At 47.1% G+C, this 18757-nt stretch overlaps 1 protein-coding gene across 1 annotated transcript in view; it reads right to left on the reverse strand.

The window, feature by feature from the left end:
* Positions 1-18236, reverse strand: part of ZHX1 (zinc fingers and homeoboxes 1) — a 29149-nt gene extending 10913 nt beyond the window's left edge. The window contains exon 1 of the mRNA XM_040431940.1: positions 17901-18236. The gene's annotated coding sequence lies outside the window, so the exon portion shown is untranslated. The remainder of the gene's footprint in view (positions 1-17900) is intronic.
* Positions 18237-18757: the final 521 nt, after the last annotated feature.

Here is an 18757-nt window from a genome sequence, read left to right on the forward strand (position 1 = left end):
ATACTGATTAGATTTTATTTTAATATAAATCTGTATGAAAACGAGTTCTGTTGTAATTTTCTGTTACAGAAAGGGCACCCCCCCCCGAGCTGCAGCAGAAAGGGCACCCCCCCCCGAGCTGCAGCAGAAAGGGCACCCCCCCCCCGAGCTGCAGCAGAAAGGGCACCCCCCCCTCCGAGCTGCAGCAGAAAGGGCACCCCCCCCCGAGCTGCAGCAGAAAGGGCGCCCCCCCCCCCGAGCTGCAGCAGAAAGGGCACCCCCCCCCCCCGCTGCAGCAGAAAGGGCACCCCCCCCCCCCGAGCTGCAGCAGAAAGGGCACCCCCCCCCCGAGCTGCAGCAGAAAGGGCCCCCCCCCCCCCGAGCTGCAGCAGAAAGGGCACCCCCCCGAGCTGCAGCAGAAAGGGCACCCCCCCCCCCCCGAGCTGCAGCAGAAAGGGCACCCCCCCCCCAGCTGCAGCAGAAAGGGCACCCCCCCCCCCCGAGCTGCAGCAGAAAGGGCACCCCCCCCCCCGAGCTGCAGCAGAAAGGGCACCCCCCCCCCCCCCCGAGCTGCAGCAGAAAGGGCACCCCCCCCCCCCCCACCGAGCTGCAGCAACAAGACCCAGAACAACAAATGAGGTCCTTAAAGCAGTTCTCCAAAGTTTTTACACTGATGACCTAACCTCCTAACCTGATGACCTAACCTCGGAATGGTCGATTATGTGCCGGACGTTCCATAAAATGCAGAATGCATGCGTCTTTTTTTGGCGTTTTATTTTTTTAACGTGGTATTAAATGGTATTGAGTATCGCAATACTTTTTTATAGTATAGAAATCGAGTCAAATGTCCATATTATAGTGCGCTCTTGTATATATGACACCACTCACTGGGGAGAGGTTACTACAAGGAGCGCACCAGCACTGACTGTCTGTCTAGGCAGTGGGCATTGTAGCTAAAAAGAAGGAGCACACTGTGCCGATGAATGTGATGGAGCTAGGGACCAACGGTGGGGTCTCACCGGTCACAGCTCAAAACTGAGCAGATAGTGGCGGCATATACCTGTAAATAAGGCTACTTTCACACCTGCGTTCGGTGCGGATCCGTCTGGTATCTGCACAGACGGATCCGCACCAATAATGCAAACGATTGTATCCGCTCATAACAGATCCGTTTGCATTATTCGTAAAAAAAATAAAGTCTAAGTCAAAACGGATCCGTCTTGACTTACACTGAAAGTCAAAGGGGGACGGATCCATTTGCAATTGCACCATATTGTGTCAGTGAAAACGGATCCGTCCCCATTGACCTACATTGTAAGTCAGGGCGGATCCGTTTGGCTCCGCATCGTCAGATGGTGACCAAAATACTGTAAGCTGCGTTTTAGTGACTGTCTAAAAAACGCAACGGAGACCAAACGCAGCCAAACTGATGCATTCTGAACGGATCCTTATCATTCAGAATGCATTGGGGCTGAACTAATCCTGTTTGGGGCGCTTGTGAGAGCCCTGAAACGGATCTCACAGGCGGACCTAGAAACCCAGTGTGAAAGTAGCCTAAGCTTCACGTGACTGTAAGGGGTGGGGGTGGTTGGTATCCTATTTGAGGAGAGGTGTGATTTTATATATATATATATATATATATATATATATATATATATATATATATACACATATATACACACACACACAGTCAGGTCCATAAATATTGGGACATCGACACAATTCTAACATTTTTGGCTCTATACACCACCACAATGGATTTGAAATAAAACGAACAAGATGTGCTTTACCTGCAGACTGTCAGCTTAAGGCCTCATGCACACGACCGTTTTTTTTTGCGGTCCGCAAAAACGGGTTCCGTGATCCGTGACCGTTTATTCATCCGTGGGTCTTCCTTGATTTTTGGAGGATCCACGGACATGAAAAAAAAGTCGTTTTGGTGTCCGCCTGGCCGTGCAGAGCCAAACAGATCCGTCCTGAATTACAATGCAAGTCAATGGGGACGGATCCGTTTGACGTTGACACAATATGGTGCCATTGCAAACGGATCCGTCCCCCATTGACTTTCAATGTAAAGTCAGGAGTTAATATACCATAGGATCTGAGTTTTCTCCAATCCGATGGTATATTTTAACTTGACGCGTCCCCATCACCATGGGAACGCCTCTATGTTAGAATATACCCATCGGATTTGAGTTAGATCGTGAAACTCAGATCCGACAGTATATTCTAACACAGAGGCGTTCCCATAGAGATGGGGACGCTTCTAGTTAGAATATACTACGAACTGTGTACATGACTGCCCCCTGCTGCCTGGCAGCACCCGATCTTTTACAGGGGGCTGTGATCAGCACAATTAACCCTTCAGGGGCCGCACCTGAAGGGGTTAATTGTGCGTATCATAGCCCCCTGTAAGAGATCAGGGGCTGCCAGGCAGCAGGGGGCAGACCCCGCTCCCTCCCCAGTTTGAATATCATTGGTGGCCAGTGTGCGGCCTCCCCCGGCCCCCCATCTATTGTAATATAATTTGTGGCCAGTGTGCGGCCTCCGTCGCCCCCCTCCCTCCCTCTATTGTAATATCATTGGTGGCCAGTGTGCGGCCTCCGTCGCCCCCCCCTCCCTCCCTCTATTGTAATATCATTGGTGGCCAGGGTGCAGCCTCCGTCGCCCCCCTCCCTCCCTCTATTGTAATATCATTGGTGGCCAGTGTGCGGCCTCCGTCGGCCCCCCCTCCCTCCCTCTATTGTAATATCATTGGTGGCCAGTGTGCGGCCTCCGTCGGCCCCCCCTCCCTCCCTTTATTGTAATATAATTTGTGGCCAGTGTGCGGCCTCCGTCGGCCCCCCCCTCCCTCCCTCTATTGTAATATCATTGGTGGCCAGTGTGCGGCCTCCCCCCCGCCCGATCATTGGTGGCAGCGGAGAGTTCCGATCGGAGTCCCAGTTTAATCGCTGGGGCTCCGATCGGTAACCATGGCAACCAGGACGCTACTGCAGGCCTGGTTGCCATGGTTACTTACCAATATTACAATATTAGCTCCTCCTACTGGCAAGTGACAGGTCTGTGCGGCGGAGGAGGAGCTCCCGGCCGGTCACAGACAGCGCAGCAGGTAAGTATGATGCTTCTAATATTGTAATATTGCTAAGTAACCATGGTAACCAGGCCTGCAGTAGCGTCCTAGTTGCCATGGTTACCGATCGGAGCCCCAGCGATTAAACTGGGACTCCGATCTGAACTCTCCGCTGCCACCAATGATCGGGCGGGGGGGGGGGGGGGGGGGGGGGGGGGAGAGAGGGGAGGCCGCACACTGGCCACCAATGATATTACAATAGAGGGAGGGGGGGGGCGGGGGAGGCCGCACACTGGCCACCAATGATATTACAATAGAGGAGGGGGGGGCCGCACACTGGCCACCAATGATGTTACAATAGAGGGGGGGGGGGGGGGGCGGGGGAGGCCGCACACTGGCCACCAATGATATTACAATAGAGGGAGGGGGGGATTCTGTATTCAGGTGCGGCACCTGAAGGGTTAATTGCAGCAGGGGGCAGTCATGTACACAGTTCGTAGTATATTCTAACTAGAAGCGTCCCCATCACTATGGGAACGCCTCTGTGTTAGAATATACTGTCGGATCTGAGTTTCACGATGTAACTCAAATCCGATGGTATATTCTAACAGAGGCGTTCCCATGGTGATGGGGACGCTTCAAGTTAAAATATACCATCGGATTGGAGAAAACTCTGATCCTATGGTATATTAACTCCAGACTTTACATTGAAAGTCAATGGGGGACGGATCTATTTGCAATTGCACCATATTGTGTCAACGTCAAACGGATCCGTCCACATTGACTTGCATTGTAAGTCAGGACGGATCCGTTTGGCTCCGCACGGCCAGGCGTACACCAAAACAACTTTTTTTTCCTGTCCGTGGATCCTCCAAAAATCAAGGAAGACCCACGGACGAAAAAACGGTCACGGATCACGGAAAAACGGAACCCGTTTTTGCGGACCGCAAAAAAAAAAAAAACGGTCGTGTGCATGAGGCCTTAATTTGAGGGTATTTACATCCAAATCAGGTGAACGGTGTAGGAATTACAACAGTTTGGCTCTTTCACGCGGGCGTTGAGGGAAAATGTGCGGGTGCGTTACGGGAACACCCGCAATTTTTCAGCGCGAGTGCAAAACATTGTAATGCATTTTGCACTCGTGTGAGAAAAATTGCGCATGTTTGGTATCCAAACCCAAACTTCTGTTGGGTTAGGTGTTCTGTAGATTGTATTATTTCCCCTTATAACATAGTTATAAGGGAGAATAATAGCATTCTGAATACAGAATGCATAGTAAAATAGCGCTGGAGGGGTTAAAAAAATATAATTTAACTCGCCTTAGTCCACTTGATCGCGATGCTCGGCATCATCTTCTTTCTCCTTTACTGAACAGGACCTGTGGTGAGGATTCATTAAAAGGTCAAGGACCTGTGGTGACGTCACTCCGGTCATCACATGATCTTTTACCATGGTGATGGATCATGTGATGACCGGAGTGACGTCACCACAGGTCCTTGACCTTTAATGAATCCTCACCACAGGTCCTGTTCAGTAAAGGAGAAAGATGATGATGCCGGGCATCGCGATCAAGTGGACTAAGGCGAGTTAAATTATATTTTTTTAACCCCTCCAGCGCTATTTTACTATGCATTCTGTATTTCAGAATGCTATTATTTTCCCTTATAACCATGTTATAAGGTAAAATAATGATTGGGTCTCCATGCCGATCGTCTCCTAGCAACAGTGTGTGAAAATCGCACCGCATCCGCACTTGCTTGCGATTTTCACGCAACCCCATTCACTTCTATGGGGCCTGCGTTGCGTGAAAAACGCAGAATATAGAACATGCTGCGATTTTCACGCAACGCACAAGTGATGCGTGAAAATCACCACTCATGTGAACACCCCCATAGAAATGAATGGGTCGGTATTCAGTGCGGGTGCAATGCGTTCAACTCACGCATCGCATCCGCGCGGAATACTCGCCCGTGTGAAAGGGGCCTTTGTATATGTGCCTCCCACTTGTTAAGGGACCAAAAGTAATGGGACAATTGGCTTCTCAGCTGTTCCATGGCCAGGTGTGTGTTATTCCCTCATTATCCCAATTACAATGAGCAGATAAAAGGTCCAGAGTTCATTTCATGCGTGCTTTTTGTATTTGGAATCTGTTGCTGTCAACTCTCAAGATGAGATCCAAAGAGCTGTCACTATCAGTGAAGCAAGCCTTCATTAGGCTGAAAAAACACAACAAACCCATCAGAGAGATAGCAAAAACATTAGGCGTGGCCAAAACAACCGTTTGGAACATTCTTAACCACTTCCCGCAACTGTAACGCCGAAAGGCGTCATTGCGGCGGCTCCCCCAGGCTACGCTAACGCCAATAGGCGTCATCTCGCGTGAGCCGAGATTTCCTGTGAACGCGCGCACACAGGCGCGCGCGCTCACAGGAACGGAAGGTAAGAGAGTTGATCTCCAGCCTGCCAGCGGCGATCGTTCGCTGGCAGGCTGGAGATGTGTTTTTTTTAACCCCTAACAGGTATATTAGACGCTGTTTTGATAACAGCGTCTAATATACCTGCTACCTGGTCCTCTGGTGGTCCCCTTTGTTTGGATCGACCACCAGAGGACACAGGTAGCTCAGTAAAGTAGCACCAAGCACCACTACACTACACTACACCCCCCCCCCGTCACTTATTAACCCCTTATTAGCCCCTGATCACCCCTGATCACCCCATATAGACTCCCTGATCACCCCCTGTCATTGATTACCCCCCTGTCATTGATCACCCCCCTGTAAAGCTCCATTCAGACGTCCGCATGATTTTTACGGATCCACTGATAGATGGATCGGATCCGCAAAACGCATCCGGACGTCTGAATGAAGCCTTACAGGGGCGTGATCAATGACTGTGGTGATCACCCCATATAGACTCCCTGATCACCCCCCTGTAAAGCTCCATTCAGATGTCCGCATGATTTTTACGGATGCACTGATAGATGGATCGGATCCGCAAAACGCATCCGGACGTCTGAATGAAGCCTTACAGGGGCATGATCAATGATTGTGGTGATCACCCCATATAGACTCCCTGATCACCCCCCTGTCATTGATTACACCCCTGTCATTGATCACCCCCCTGTAAAGCTCCATTCAGATGTCCGCATGATTTTTACGGATGCACTGATAGATGGATCGGATCCGCAAAACGCATACAGACGTCTGAATGAAGCCTTACAGGGGCATGATCAATGACTGTGGTGATCACCCCCCTGTCATTGATTACCCCCCTGTAAAGCTCCATTCAGATGTCCGCATGATTTTTACGGATGCACTGATAGATGGATCGGATCCGCAAAACGCATCCGGACGTCTGAATGAAGCCTTACAGGGGCGTGATCAATGACTGTGGTTATCACCCCATATAGACTCCCTGATCACCCCCCTGTCATTGATTACACCCCTGTCATTGATCACCCCCCTGTAAAGCTCCATTCAGATGTCCGCATGATTTTTACGGATCCACTGATAGATGGATCGGATCCGCAAAACGCATCCGGACGTCTGAATGAAGCCTTACAGGGGCATGATCAATGACTGTGGTGATCACCCCATATAGACTCCCTGATCACCCCCCTGTCATTGATTACCCCCCTGTCATTGATTACCCCCCTGTAAAGCTCCATTCAGATGTCCGCATGATTTTTACGGATCCACTGATAGATGGATCGGATCCGCAAAACGCATCCGGACGTCTGAATGAAGCCTTACAGGGGCATGATCAATGACTGTGGTGATCACCCCATATAGACTCCCTGATCACCCCCCTGTCATTGATTACCCCCCTGTCATTGATTACCCCCCTGTAAAGCTCCATTCAGATGTCCGCATGATTTTTACGGATCCACTGATAGATGGATCGGATCCGCAAAACGCATCCGGACGTCTGAATGAAGCCTTACAGGGGCGTGATCAATGACTGTGGTGATCACCCCATATAGACTCCCTGATCACCCCCCTGTCATTGATTACCCCCCTGTAAAGCTCCATTCAGATGTCCGCATGATTTTTACGGATGCACTGATAGATGGATCGGATCCGCAAAACGCATACGGACGTCTGAATGAAGCCTTACACGGGCGTGATCAATGACTGTGGTTATCACCCCATATTGACTCCCTGATCACCCCCCTGTCATTGATCACCCCCCTGTCATTGATCACCCCCCCTGTCATTGATCACCCCCCTGTCATTGATCACCCCCCCTGTCATTGATCACCCCCCCTGTCATTGATCACCCCCCCTGTCATTGATCACCCCCCCTGTCATTGATCACCCCCCCTGTCATTGATCACCCCCCCTGTCATTGATCACCCCCCCTGTCATTGATCCCCCCCCTGTCATTGATTACCCCCCCTGTCATTGATCACCCCCCCTGTCATTGATCACCCCCCTGTCATTGATCACCCCTCTGTAAGGCTCCATTCAGACATTTTTTTGGCCCAAGTTAGCGGAATTATTATTTTTTTTTTCTTACAAAGTCTCATATTCCACTAACTTGTGTCAAAAAATGAAATCTCACATGAACTCACCATACCCCTCACGGAAACCAAATGCGTAAAATTTTTTAGACATTTATATTCCAGACTTCTTCTCACGCTTTAGGGCCCCTAGAATGCCAGGGCAGTATAAATACCCCACATGTGACCCCATTTCGGAAAGAAGACACCCCCAGGTATTCCGTGAGGGGCATATTGAGTCCATGAAAGATTGAAATTTTTGTCCCAAGTTAGCGGAAAGGGAGACTTTGTGAGAAAAAAATTAAAAATATCAATTTCCGCTAACTTGTGCCAAAAAAAAAAAATTTCTATGAACTCGCCATGCCCCTCATTGAATACCTTGGGGTGTCTTCTTTCCAAAATGGGGTCACATGTGGGGTATTTATACTGCCCTGGCATTCTAGGGGCCCCAAAGCGTGAGAAGAAGTCTGGTATCCAAATGTCTAAAAATGCCCTCCTAAAAGGAATTTGGGCACCTTTGCGCATCTAGGCTGCAATAAAGTGTCACACATCTGGTATCGCCGTACTCAGGAGAAGTTGGGGAATGTGTTTTGGGGTGTCATTTTACATATACCCATGCTGGGTGAGAGAAATATCTTGGTCAAATGCCAACTTTGTATAAAAAAATGGGAAAAGTTGTCTTTTGCCAAGATATTTCTCTCACCCAGCAAGGGTATATGTAAAATGACACCCCAAAACACATTCCCCAACTTCTCCTGAATACGGCGATACCACATGTGTGACACTTTTTTGCAGCCTAGGTGGGCAAAGGGGCCCATATTCCAAAGAGCACCTTTAGGATTTCACAGGTCATTTACCTACTTACCACACATTAGGGCCCCTGGAAAATGCCAGGGCAGTATAACTACCCCACAAGTGACCCCATTTTGGAAAGAAGACACCCCAAGGTATTCCGTGAGGGGCATGGCAAGTTCCTAGAATTTTTTATTTTTTGTCACAAGTTAGTGGAAAATGCAGATTTTTTTTTTTTTTTTTTTTTCATACAAAGTCTCATATTCCACTAACTTGTGACAAAAAATAAAAACTTCCATGAACTCACTATGCCCATCAGCGAATACCTTGGGGTCTCTTCTTTCCAAAATGGGGTCACTTGTGGGGTAGTTATACTGCCCTGGCATTCTAGGGGCCCAAATGTGTGGTAAGGAGTTTGAAATCAAATTCTGTAAAAAATGACCTGTGAAATCCGAAAGGTGCTCTTTGGAATATGGGCCCCTTTGCCCACCTAGGCTGCAAAAAAGTGTCACACATCTGGTATCCCCGTACTCAGGAGAAGGTGGGGAATGTGTTTTGGGGTGTCATTTTACATATACCCCTGCTGGGTGAGAGAAATATCTTGGCAAAAGACAACTTTTCCCATTTTTTTATACAAAGTTGGCATTTGACCAAGATATTTATCTCACCCAGCATGGGTATATGTAAAAAGACACCCCAAAACACATTCCTCAACTTCTCCTGAATACAGAGATACCAGATGTGTGACACTTTTTTGCAGCCTAGGTGGGCAAAGGGGCCCATATTCCAAAGAGCACCTTTCGGATTTCACAGGTCATTTTTTACAGAATTTGATTTCAAACTCCTTACCACACATTCGGGCCCCTAGAATGCCAGGGCAGTATAACTACCCCACAAGTGACCCCATTTTGGAAAGAAGAGACCCCAAGGTATTCGCTGATGGGCATAGTGAGTTCATGGAAGTTTTTATTTTTTGTCACAAGTTAGTGGAATATGAGACTTTGTATGAAAAAAAAAAAAAAAAAAAAAATCATCATTTTCCACTAACTTGTGACAAAAAATAAAAAATTCTAGGAACTTTCCATGCCCCTCACGGAATACCTTGGGGTGTCTTCTTTCCAAAATGGGGTCACTTGTGGGGTAGTTATACTGCCCTGGCATTCTAGGGGCCCAAATGTGTGGTAAGGAGTTTGAAATCAAATTCTGTAAAAAATGACGAGTGAAATCCGAAAGGTGCTCTTTGGAATATGGGCCCCTTTGCCCACCTAGGCTGCAAAAAAGTGTCACACATCTGGTATCTCCGTACTCAGGAGAAGGTGGGGAATGTGTTTTGGGGTGTCATTTTACATATACCCATGCTGGGTGAGAGAAATATCTTGGCAAAAGACAACTTTTCCCATTTTTTTATACAAAGTTGGCATTTGACCAAGATATTTATCTCACCCAGCATGGGTATATGTAAAATGACACCCCAAAACACATTCCTCAACTTCTCCTGAGTACGTAGATACCAGATGTGTGACACTTTTTTGCAGCCTAGGTGGGCAAAGGGGCCCATATTCCAAAGAGCACCTTTCGGATTTCACTGGTCATTTTTTACAGAATTTGATTTCAAACTCCTTACCACACATTTGGGCCCCTAGAATGCCAGGGCAGTATAACTACCCCACAAGTGACCCCATTTTGGAAAGAAGAGACCCCAAGGTATTTCGTGATGGGCATAATGAGTTCATGGAAGTTTTTATTTTTTGTCACAACTTAGTGGAATATGAGACTTTGTAGGAAAAAAAATAAAATAAAAAAAAATCATCATTTTCCGCTAACTTGTGACAAAAAATAAAAAGTTCTATGAACTCACTATGCCCATCAGCGAATACCTTAGGGTGTGTACTTTCCGAAATGGGGTCATTTGTGGGGTGTTTGTACTGTCTGGGCATTGTAGAACCTCAGGAAACATGACAGGTGCTCAGAAAGTCAGAGCTGCTTCAAAAAGCGGAAATTCACATTTTTGTACCATAGTTTGTAAACGCTATAACTTTTACCCAAACCATTTTTTTTTTACCCAAACATTTTTTTTTTATCAAAGACATGTAGAACTATAAATTTAGAGCAAAATTTCTATATGGATCTCGTTTTTTTTGCAAAATTTTACAACTGAAAGTGAAAAATGTCATTTTTTTGCAAAAAAATCGTTAAATTTCGATTAATAACAAAAAAAGTAAAAATGTCAGCAGCAATGAAATACCACCAAATGAAAGCTCTATTAGTGAGAAGAAAAGGAGGTAAAATTCATTTGGGTGGTAAGTTGCATGACCGAGCAATAAACGGTGAAAGTAGTGTAGTGCCGATTTGTAAAAAAGGGCCTGGTCTTTAGGGGGGTATAAACCTGTGGTCCTTAAGTGGTTAAAAAGAAGGAACGCATCGGTGAGCTCAGCAACACCAAAAGACCACGGAAAACAACTGCGGTGGATGACCAAAGAATTCTTTCCCTGGTGAAGAAAACACCCTTCACAACAGTTGGCCAGATCAAGAACACTCTCCAGGAGGTAGGTGTATGTGTGTCAAAGTCAACAATCAAGAGAAGACTTCACCAGAGTGAATACAGAGGGTTCACCACAAGATGTAAACCATTGGTGAGCCTCACAAACAGGAAGACCAGATTAGAGTTTGCCAAATGACATCTACAAAAGCCTTCACAGTTCTGGAACAACATCCTATGGACAGATGAGACCAAGAACAACTTGTACCAGAGTGATGGGAAGAGAAGAGTATGGAGAAGGAAAGGAACTGCTCATGATCCTAAGCATACCACCTCATCAGTGAAGCATGGTGGTGGTAGTGTCATGGCGTGGGCATGTATGGCTGCCAATGGAACTGGTTCTCTTGTATTTATTGATGATGTGACTGCTGACAAAAAAGCAGCAGGATGAATTCTGAAGTGATTCGGGCAATATTATCTGCTCATATTCAGCCAAATGCTTCAGAACTCATTGGACGGCGCTTCACAGTGCAGATGGATAATGACCCAAAGCATACTGCAAAAGCAACCAAAGAGTTTTTTAAGGGAAAGAAGTGGAATGTTATGCAATGGCCAAGTCAATCACCTGACCTGAATCCGATTGAGCATGCATTTCACTTGCTGAAGACAAAACTGAAGGGAAAATGCCCCAAAAACAAGCAGGAACTGAAGACAGTTGCAGTAGAGGCCTGGCAGAGCATCACCAGGGATGAAACCCAGCGTCTGGTGATGTCTATGCGTTCCAGACTTCAGGCTGTAATTGACTGCAAAGGATTTGCAACCAAGTATTAAAAAGTGAAAGTTTGATTTATGATTATTATTCTGTCCCATTACTTTTGTCCCCTTAACAAGTGGGGGGCACATATGCAAACTGTTGTAATTCCTACACTGTTCACCTGATTTGGATGTAAATACCCTCAAATTAAAGCTGACAGTCTGCAGGTAAAGCACATCTTGTTCGTTTCATTTCAAATCTATTGTGGTGGTGTATAGAGCCAAAAATGTTAGAATTGTGTCCATGTCCCAATATTTATGGACCTGACATATATATATATATATATATATATTTTTTTTTCTCTTTATTTCTTATATTCTAGCATGGTGGCTCAGTGGTTAGCACGGGTGCCTTGCAGCGCTGGGGTCCCAAGTTCAAATCCAACCAAGGACAACATCTGCATGGAGTTTGTATGTTCTCCCCGTGTTTGCCTGGGTTTCCTCCGGGTTCTCTGGATTCCTCCCAGACTCCAAAGACATCCTGATGGGGAACTTAGACTGTGAGCCCCATTGGGGACAGCGAGTGATGCTAATGTCTGTAAAGCGCTGAGGAAAATAGTAGCGCTATATAAGTACATAAAATAAATACATAAATTTTAAAAAAAACTTTAGGTTACTTTCACACTAGCATTGTTTAAATCCGGCGTTCAAGTCCGACACCGGAACTGCCCGCCGGATACGGAAAAACATGTGAAAACGGATTACATTTGAATCCTGATCAGGATTTTGATCACAATGAAAAAATGCATAGGAAAAAACAGATCCGCCATTTATGGACTAACTTTTTTTTCCAATTTTTCGGGTTTAACATGCAAAAGCCGGATCAGGTTTGACGGAACACATGGCGCCGGATCCGGCGTTAATGCAAGTCAATGGGAAAAAGACCGTTCAGTCAAAGTGTTCAGGATTTTTGGCCGGAGGTAAAAATACAACATGCTACGGTTTTCTGAAAAGCCTGATCAGTCAAAATGACTGAACTGAAGACATCCTGATGCAAACTGAACGGATTTCTCTCCATTCAGAATGCATTAGGATAAAACTGATCAGTTCTTTTCCGGATTTGAGCCCCTAGGACGGAACTCAGCGCCAGAAAAGAAAACCGCTAGTGTGAAAGTACCCTTAAGCATGCAACACTATAACATTCAATCATTAGACTGCCATTTGTATTCTGTAATGGGTTTGTATCCATTGGAATATACCAGTAACAGGCCTGGAAGCTTTGTACAGGCTCCGGCCTTTTACTTCACTTGAACGCCTTAGGCTACCTTCACACTCGCAGTCATGGACGGATCCGTTCAGATAATACAACCGTCTGCATCCGTTCAGAACGGATACGTTTGTATTATCTGTAACATAGCCAAGACGGATCCGTCTTCAACACCATTGAAAGTCAATGGAGGACGGATCCGTTTTCTATTGGCTCAGTTTCATCAGACGGACACCAAAACCAAAGCGCAATAGAGACTGAACTGAGGCATTCTGAGCGGATCCTTTTCCATTCAGAATGCAAACTGATCCGTTTTGGACCGCTTGCGAGAACCCTGAACGGATCTCACAAACGGAAAGCCAAAACGCCAGCAGGGTCACATTTGACCACAGCATCTGAAGGATTAAACGTCTGCGATCGGCATTATCGTCAATCACAGAAATTAGCCCCGTCTTTTCTGTTTAGAACAGCAGAAACCCGGTGGCTATGGCACAGAGCGGGCATCCTTTTTGAAGGCTAGACTTCCGCAGTACACGTACAGCAGAAATGTGGAAAGGAGCTGCAGACATTTCTGGCAAGTACTGGCTGCGCCCTGCATGTGACGACAATCTCCCGTATTCTTCACATGTCTGGGCTGTGGGGTAGGGGGGCAAGATGGAAGTCTTTTCTTAGGGCTCTTTCAGACGAGCGTGTGCAGTCTGGTTATCATGCTACGTGTGAGTGTGACCCTCTGTTCTGGACATGGTGATGGATCATGTGACTGACCATGTGATGAGCGCAGTGACGTCATCAAAAGGTCCTATTCCTCACAGAAGAAGACAGAAGAGATGCCGGCTGCGCGAACAAGTGGATTAAGGCGAGTTAAATTTATTTTTATTTTTTTAACCCCTCCAGCCCTATTGTACTATGCATTCTATATTCAGAACGCTATTATTTTCCCTTATAACCATGTTAGAAGGGGAAATAATACAATCTACACTACATCTAACCCAAACCTGAACTTCTGTGAAGAAGTTCAGGTCTGGGTACCACATTCAGTTTTTTATCACACGCGTGCAAAACGCATTGCACCCGCGCGATAAAAACTGAACAGCGGAACGCAATCGCAGTCAAAACTGACTGCAATTGCGTATCTACTCACGCGGGTTTGCCGCAATGCACCGGGACGCATCCGGACACGGTCGTCTGCAAGGGGCCTAAGGCAAGTCCAGAGGCGATGCAGCAGCTTCTTATGCCATTACACAGTCATGTATGACATTATTGAAATTTAGGTACCTTGTAGATACCCTTTTTCCCAGGGAGTATTACATTTGTCAGCTGATCGACAAGACATGCTTACACATGAAGGTTAGTAGAAATTAACACTTAAAAGGGGGTTTTCTGGGTTTACCAGACATGCTCATTTATCTGCTTAGCACATCTACATCTTCCCCATGATTATTTTTTTCCCAATTTGGACTCTCCTGACCCGTTTTCACCATGTAAGGCTTCATGCACACGTCCGTTGTTTTGGCGGCTCAGATGTAGAACCATTCACTTCAATGGGGGCGCAAAAGATGCAGACAGCACAACAGTGTGCTGTCCGCGCTTTGTGGACAAGAATAGGCATTTATATTAAAGGCTGTCCGTGTCGTTCCGCAAATTGTGTAACGCGCACGGACGCCATCCGTGTTTTGCGGATCCGCGATCTGCAGACCGCAAAACACACCACGGTCGTGTGCATGAGGCCTAAGGCTGAGTTCACACTTCAGTTATTTGGTCAGTTATTTCCATCCCAGGTGTGCGTAAAAAAACCAGGAGGAAATATTTCCCTAATCTCTGAGTAGGGTTCGCTACTGGTTTTGGCTCTCAATAACTGATGGAAATAACAGACGTGTGAACTCCCTGGTTTCCGTCCTGTACGTCGCACTTCCTGTTTCTGTATCCAACCAATCCCATGATGCACTTCTGCTTCCTCTGCACCGCCCCTAACAACATCCAGCTAGTTTATAGCTCCTCCCACTGCGCTAGTCACAGACACTCCCTTATCACTGCCCCGCCCATGGACATACCATCACAAGGCGAGCTGTATGGACACGGTCATGTGACCACAGCCCAGAACGGGAGATAGGAGCAATAAAAGGTAAAAGAAACATTACGAGAATACATCGACCAAGCCTCGGCCAGTATGTAGTACAAAGTAGTATAGATTTATATTCGGTTACGCTACATACTTAGTATATATTAGTTTTGCTATATTGACCACAGCAACTGAGGTGTTAAACGTCCAGGATCAGACTGATCTCGGCCTCTGCAGACAGGTGTCTGCCGGCATCAGCCATGTACGGAGCATTCACAGCTCACTCCAAACATTGCCTTGTGACCAGTGCCGTACATGCACTGTATGTACATGCCATTGGTTCTTAAGGGGTTAAAGTATTCAGTGAAATATTAAACTGTAGATATACACAAACAAAATGAAAAATGCCACGAATAAACCTCAAAAAAAAATAAAAACATTGAGCGCTAGTGTGAGAGGCCCTTAAAGAGGTTGTATCACTTCAGCACATGGCATTTATCATGTAGATAAAGTTTATACAAGGCACTTACTAATGTATTGTAATTGTCCGTATTGCCTCCTTTGCTGGCTGGATTCATTTTTCCATCACATTATACACTGCTCGTTTCCATGGTTACGACCACCCTGCAATCCAGCAGCGGTGGTCAGCCTTGCACACTATAGGAAAAAGCACCGGTCTTTGTGCGCTCCCAAGAATACGGACAAGAATAGGCATTTCTACAATGGGCTGCCAGTTCCGTTCCACAAATTGCGGAAGGCACACGGGCGGCTTCTGTTTTTTACGGATCCGCGGTTTGCAGACCGCAAAAAACGGCACGGTCGTGTGTATGAGGCCTAAGGCATGAGGCCGTTCAAAATGGATTTTTCTGCGACTGTCGCGTCGCCGCATGTCGCAGTGCGACACCATAGACTATTATTATAAACATTGACGCGCGACACCTCGCCGTGTAGCCCTAGCCTAATACTGGATCTCCGTACAGTTTTATTCCAAAGTTTTGAAAGTGAGACTTTGTTGAATAACTTACTTCGGCTCAGCTGAGCCCATACATTCTAATACTGGATCTCCGTACAGTAATATTCCGAAGTTTTGAACAAAGCGACTTTGGATAAAGCATCCTTAGCTCAACTCTAGTCACGACCACCCTGCAATCCGGCAGCGGTGGTCGTGCTCACACACTATAGTAAAAAAGCGCCGCCCTCTCTGGTAGACAGGACTGTGGGAGCGCACATAGGCTAGTGCTTTTTCCTATAGTGTGCAGGCCTGACCACCGCTGATGGATTGCAAGGTGGTCGTAACCATGGAAACAAGCAGTGTATAATGTGATGGAAAAAAAGAATCCAGCCAGCAAAGGAGGCAATATGGACGATCACAATACATTAGTAAGTGTCTTGTATTAACTTTCTCTACAGAAAGTGAGACACCCCTTTAAGTGCAGCCGAGAACGTTGTAAGATAATAAAACTGATCCCCCCTCGGGTCTTTACTTCCCAGGATCCTGTTGACATGTAGGACATGACCTGCCTTAGCAACGTCAGCGATTTCAGTGCGAGAAACTCGCAGCGTGTGTCGGTGTGAGGTCCCGTTCTGACCTCTGCTCCTCTGACAGGAATGCACAGTATTATAAGGATTTATAATGTGGAGTGTCCCCGAGATACCTGGAATCTACTGAACTACGCCTCATTCCCACGTCAGTGTTTGGTCAGTGATCGGTCTGTGATTTTGAGCCAAACCAGGTGCGGCTCTAAACCCAGAACAGGGGCAGATCTTTCCCTTCTACCTTATGTCTGTGGAGGCTCCAGTCCCGGTTCTGGCTCACAATCACTGATGGAAATCACTGACCAAACACTGATGTGTGCATGAGGCCTTACACTGACATAAGGGCTTATGTTTGGTTCCGCATCCGAGCCGCATTCTTTTCAATGAAGCCGTAAAAAATGCAAAGAGCACGCCGTCCTCATCCGTTGCTGCCAAAAAAAAAATTTAAAAAAATTATAGAATGTCCTATTCTTGTCCATTTTGCGGACAATAGGAATTTCGATAAAGGGCGGCCCGTTCCGCGGATCCGCAATTTACGAATCTTCAAAACACGGCGCGGTCGTGTGCACGAGTCCTAATGCTGTGCGATCCTGTAAGGGGAGCTCTCCCCGACACGCGCTGCGAGTTTCTCACACGGAACTCGCTCATCTGTGCCGGCCTTGATGAAGATTTCAGTGACCAAATCTGCCCACAAAAAAAAAATACAAAAATAAAAATTTAAATTAACTTCTATGGGAATTTAAAATAATAATTTTTTTAATATTGAGAATGCAGCGGCGGCCGCACGTGGATTAAAGCCACGGCAGTAACCCAGCCACACCAAATACGCATCCGATTTTTCTTTTACGTAAGTTGCCGCTGCTTGCGCACCCTGTGACACGTTTACCAAGACCGGCTTTTTACGCTGGTCTTTTAGTTTTGTCTAATTAACGACGAGGGGCGCGCCTGGTCGTAAGTTAGGCGCATCTGTGCCAGTCCTCTCACGCTTGGCGTAAATGTTAGTAAGTTTGCCGGCCCCCCGTCACGCCCAACTGGCGGACATGGCGCAAAAATTAAAAAAAACAAAAAGGGACTTGCGCCTAAAATAGTCGCAGGTCCCTTAATAAATGCGCCCCGCTGTCATTTAGTACAGATGTAGTATAGTAGATTATCCCCAAATTATACCCCTCACATTAATACTCCACCCCCCCATACACACAGCAGGGGGCAGCCGGTGTCGGCCCCCTCTCAGGGCGCAGCACGGGGGGGGGCAGCTGCCCTACCATCACCTATAGACCGCTATCTAGCGGTGCAGGTAGCTGCGGGCCACCCAGTCTCCTCAGGATCTCATTGTGCGCAGTAGACGGAAGGCCCGGGCCCGTCCCCGGTCACGGCGGCCTCACACACAGGCCGCAGGAGCCAGGCCCCGGGGGAAGGGGAGGGGGTGACAGGGCCGCCGTCCTCAGCGCTCATTCTCTCCATTACCTGCTCCCGCCGCCAGCTCAGCTCTCCTCCGCCGCCACCGCCTCCTCCTCCTGCATGGCGGCCATCTTACACATGGCGACTACACAGGGGCGGCTGCTGCTGCTGCTGCTATGACTGCTGAGGGAAAGACTTCTCCGCCCGTCTGTTCTGGGGGAAGAAAAAAAAAAAAGCCGCCACAAAAAAAACTATTTATTCGATATTTTCTCCGTGTGGATAAATTAATGGCGGACGTGGAAATAAAAATGCGTTTATTGAGGGGACCGGCGTGACGTTTTCGTGCGAGGGTCGGATTTTTTTTGGCGGTAATTGTAGGCGGGGAAAATGGTTTCTGTGGTAAATGGCTGTAACGTGAGCTTCTCCTCCCACCGTAAGACGGCCACAGAAAACTCCTCCAATATGTCTGCTAATAACATCATCTATTACAACCGTCGTGTCCTGTGTAAATATTCCTTAAATCAGGGGCCAAAAGTGGGAATATAATAGTGGCTGTGCCGATGACAGTCCTGGGTGGAGACACTGGGGTGTGGATACTTTTGCATGGGAAGGCTTGAGGCTGGAAAGGGTTAAATAACATGTCTTCCGCGTAATAAACATCGATGGGAAATTCATCGGAGCGAAAGGGAATCGGCGTTGCGGTATCAGATGTGGTGGACACTGACGGCAACTGACCAACAGCCTCCATGATGCCACAGCGTCCATCAATGGCAGGCTTTGCAACATAGGTGTGAACATAGTCTTAATTGACGGGGCCCATTTGCCTCTTTTTCTAAATAGCGAAACTCTCGAATCCGTACCTCGTAAAACAAGTGGGGTGCATTGGGAGGGAAGGCGAATACGCTATAGGTCGTGTTATCATC

Source organism: Bufo bufo, chromosome 5, assembly GCF_905171765.1.
Source record: "Bufo bufo chromosome 5, aBufBuf1.1, whole genome shotgun sequence".
In the NCBI taxonomy this organism is placed as follows: Eukaryota; Metazoa; Chordata; class Amphibia; order Anura; family Bufonidae; genus Bufo; species Bufo bufo.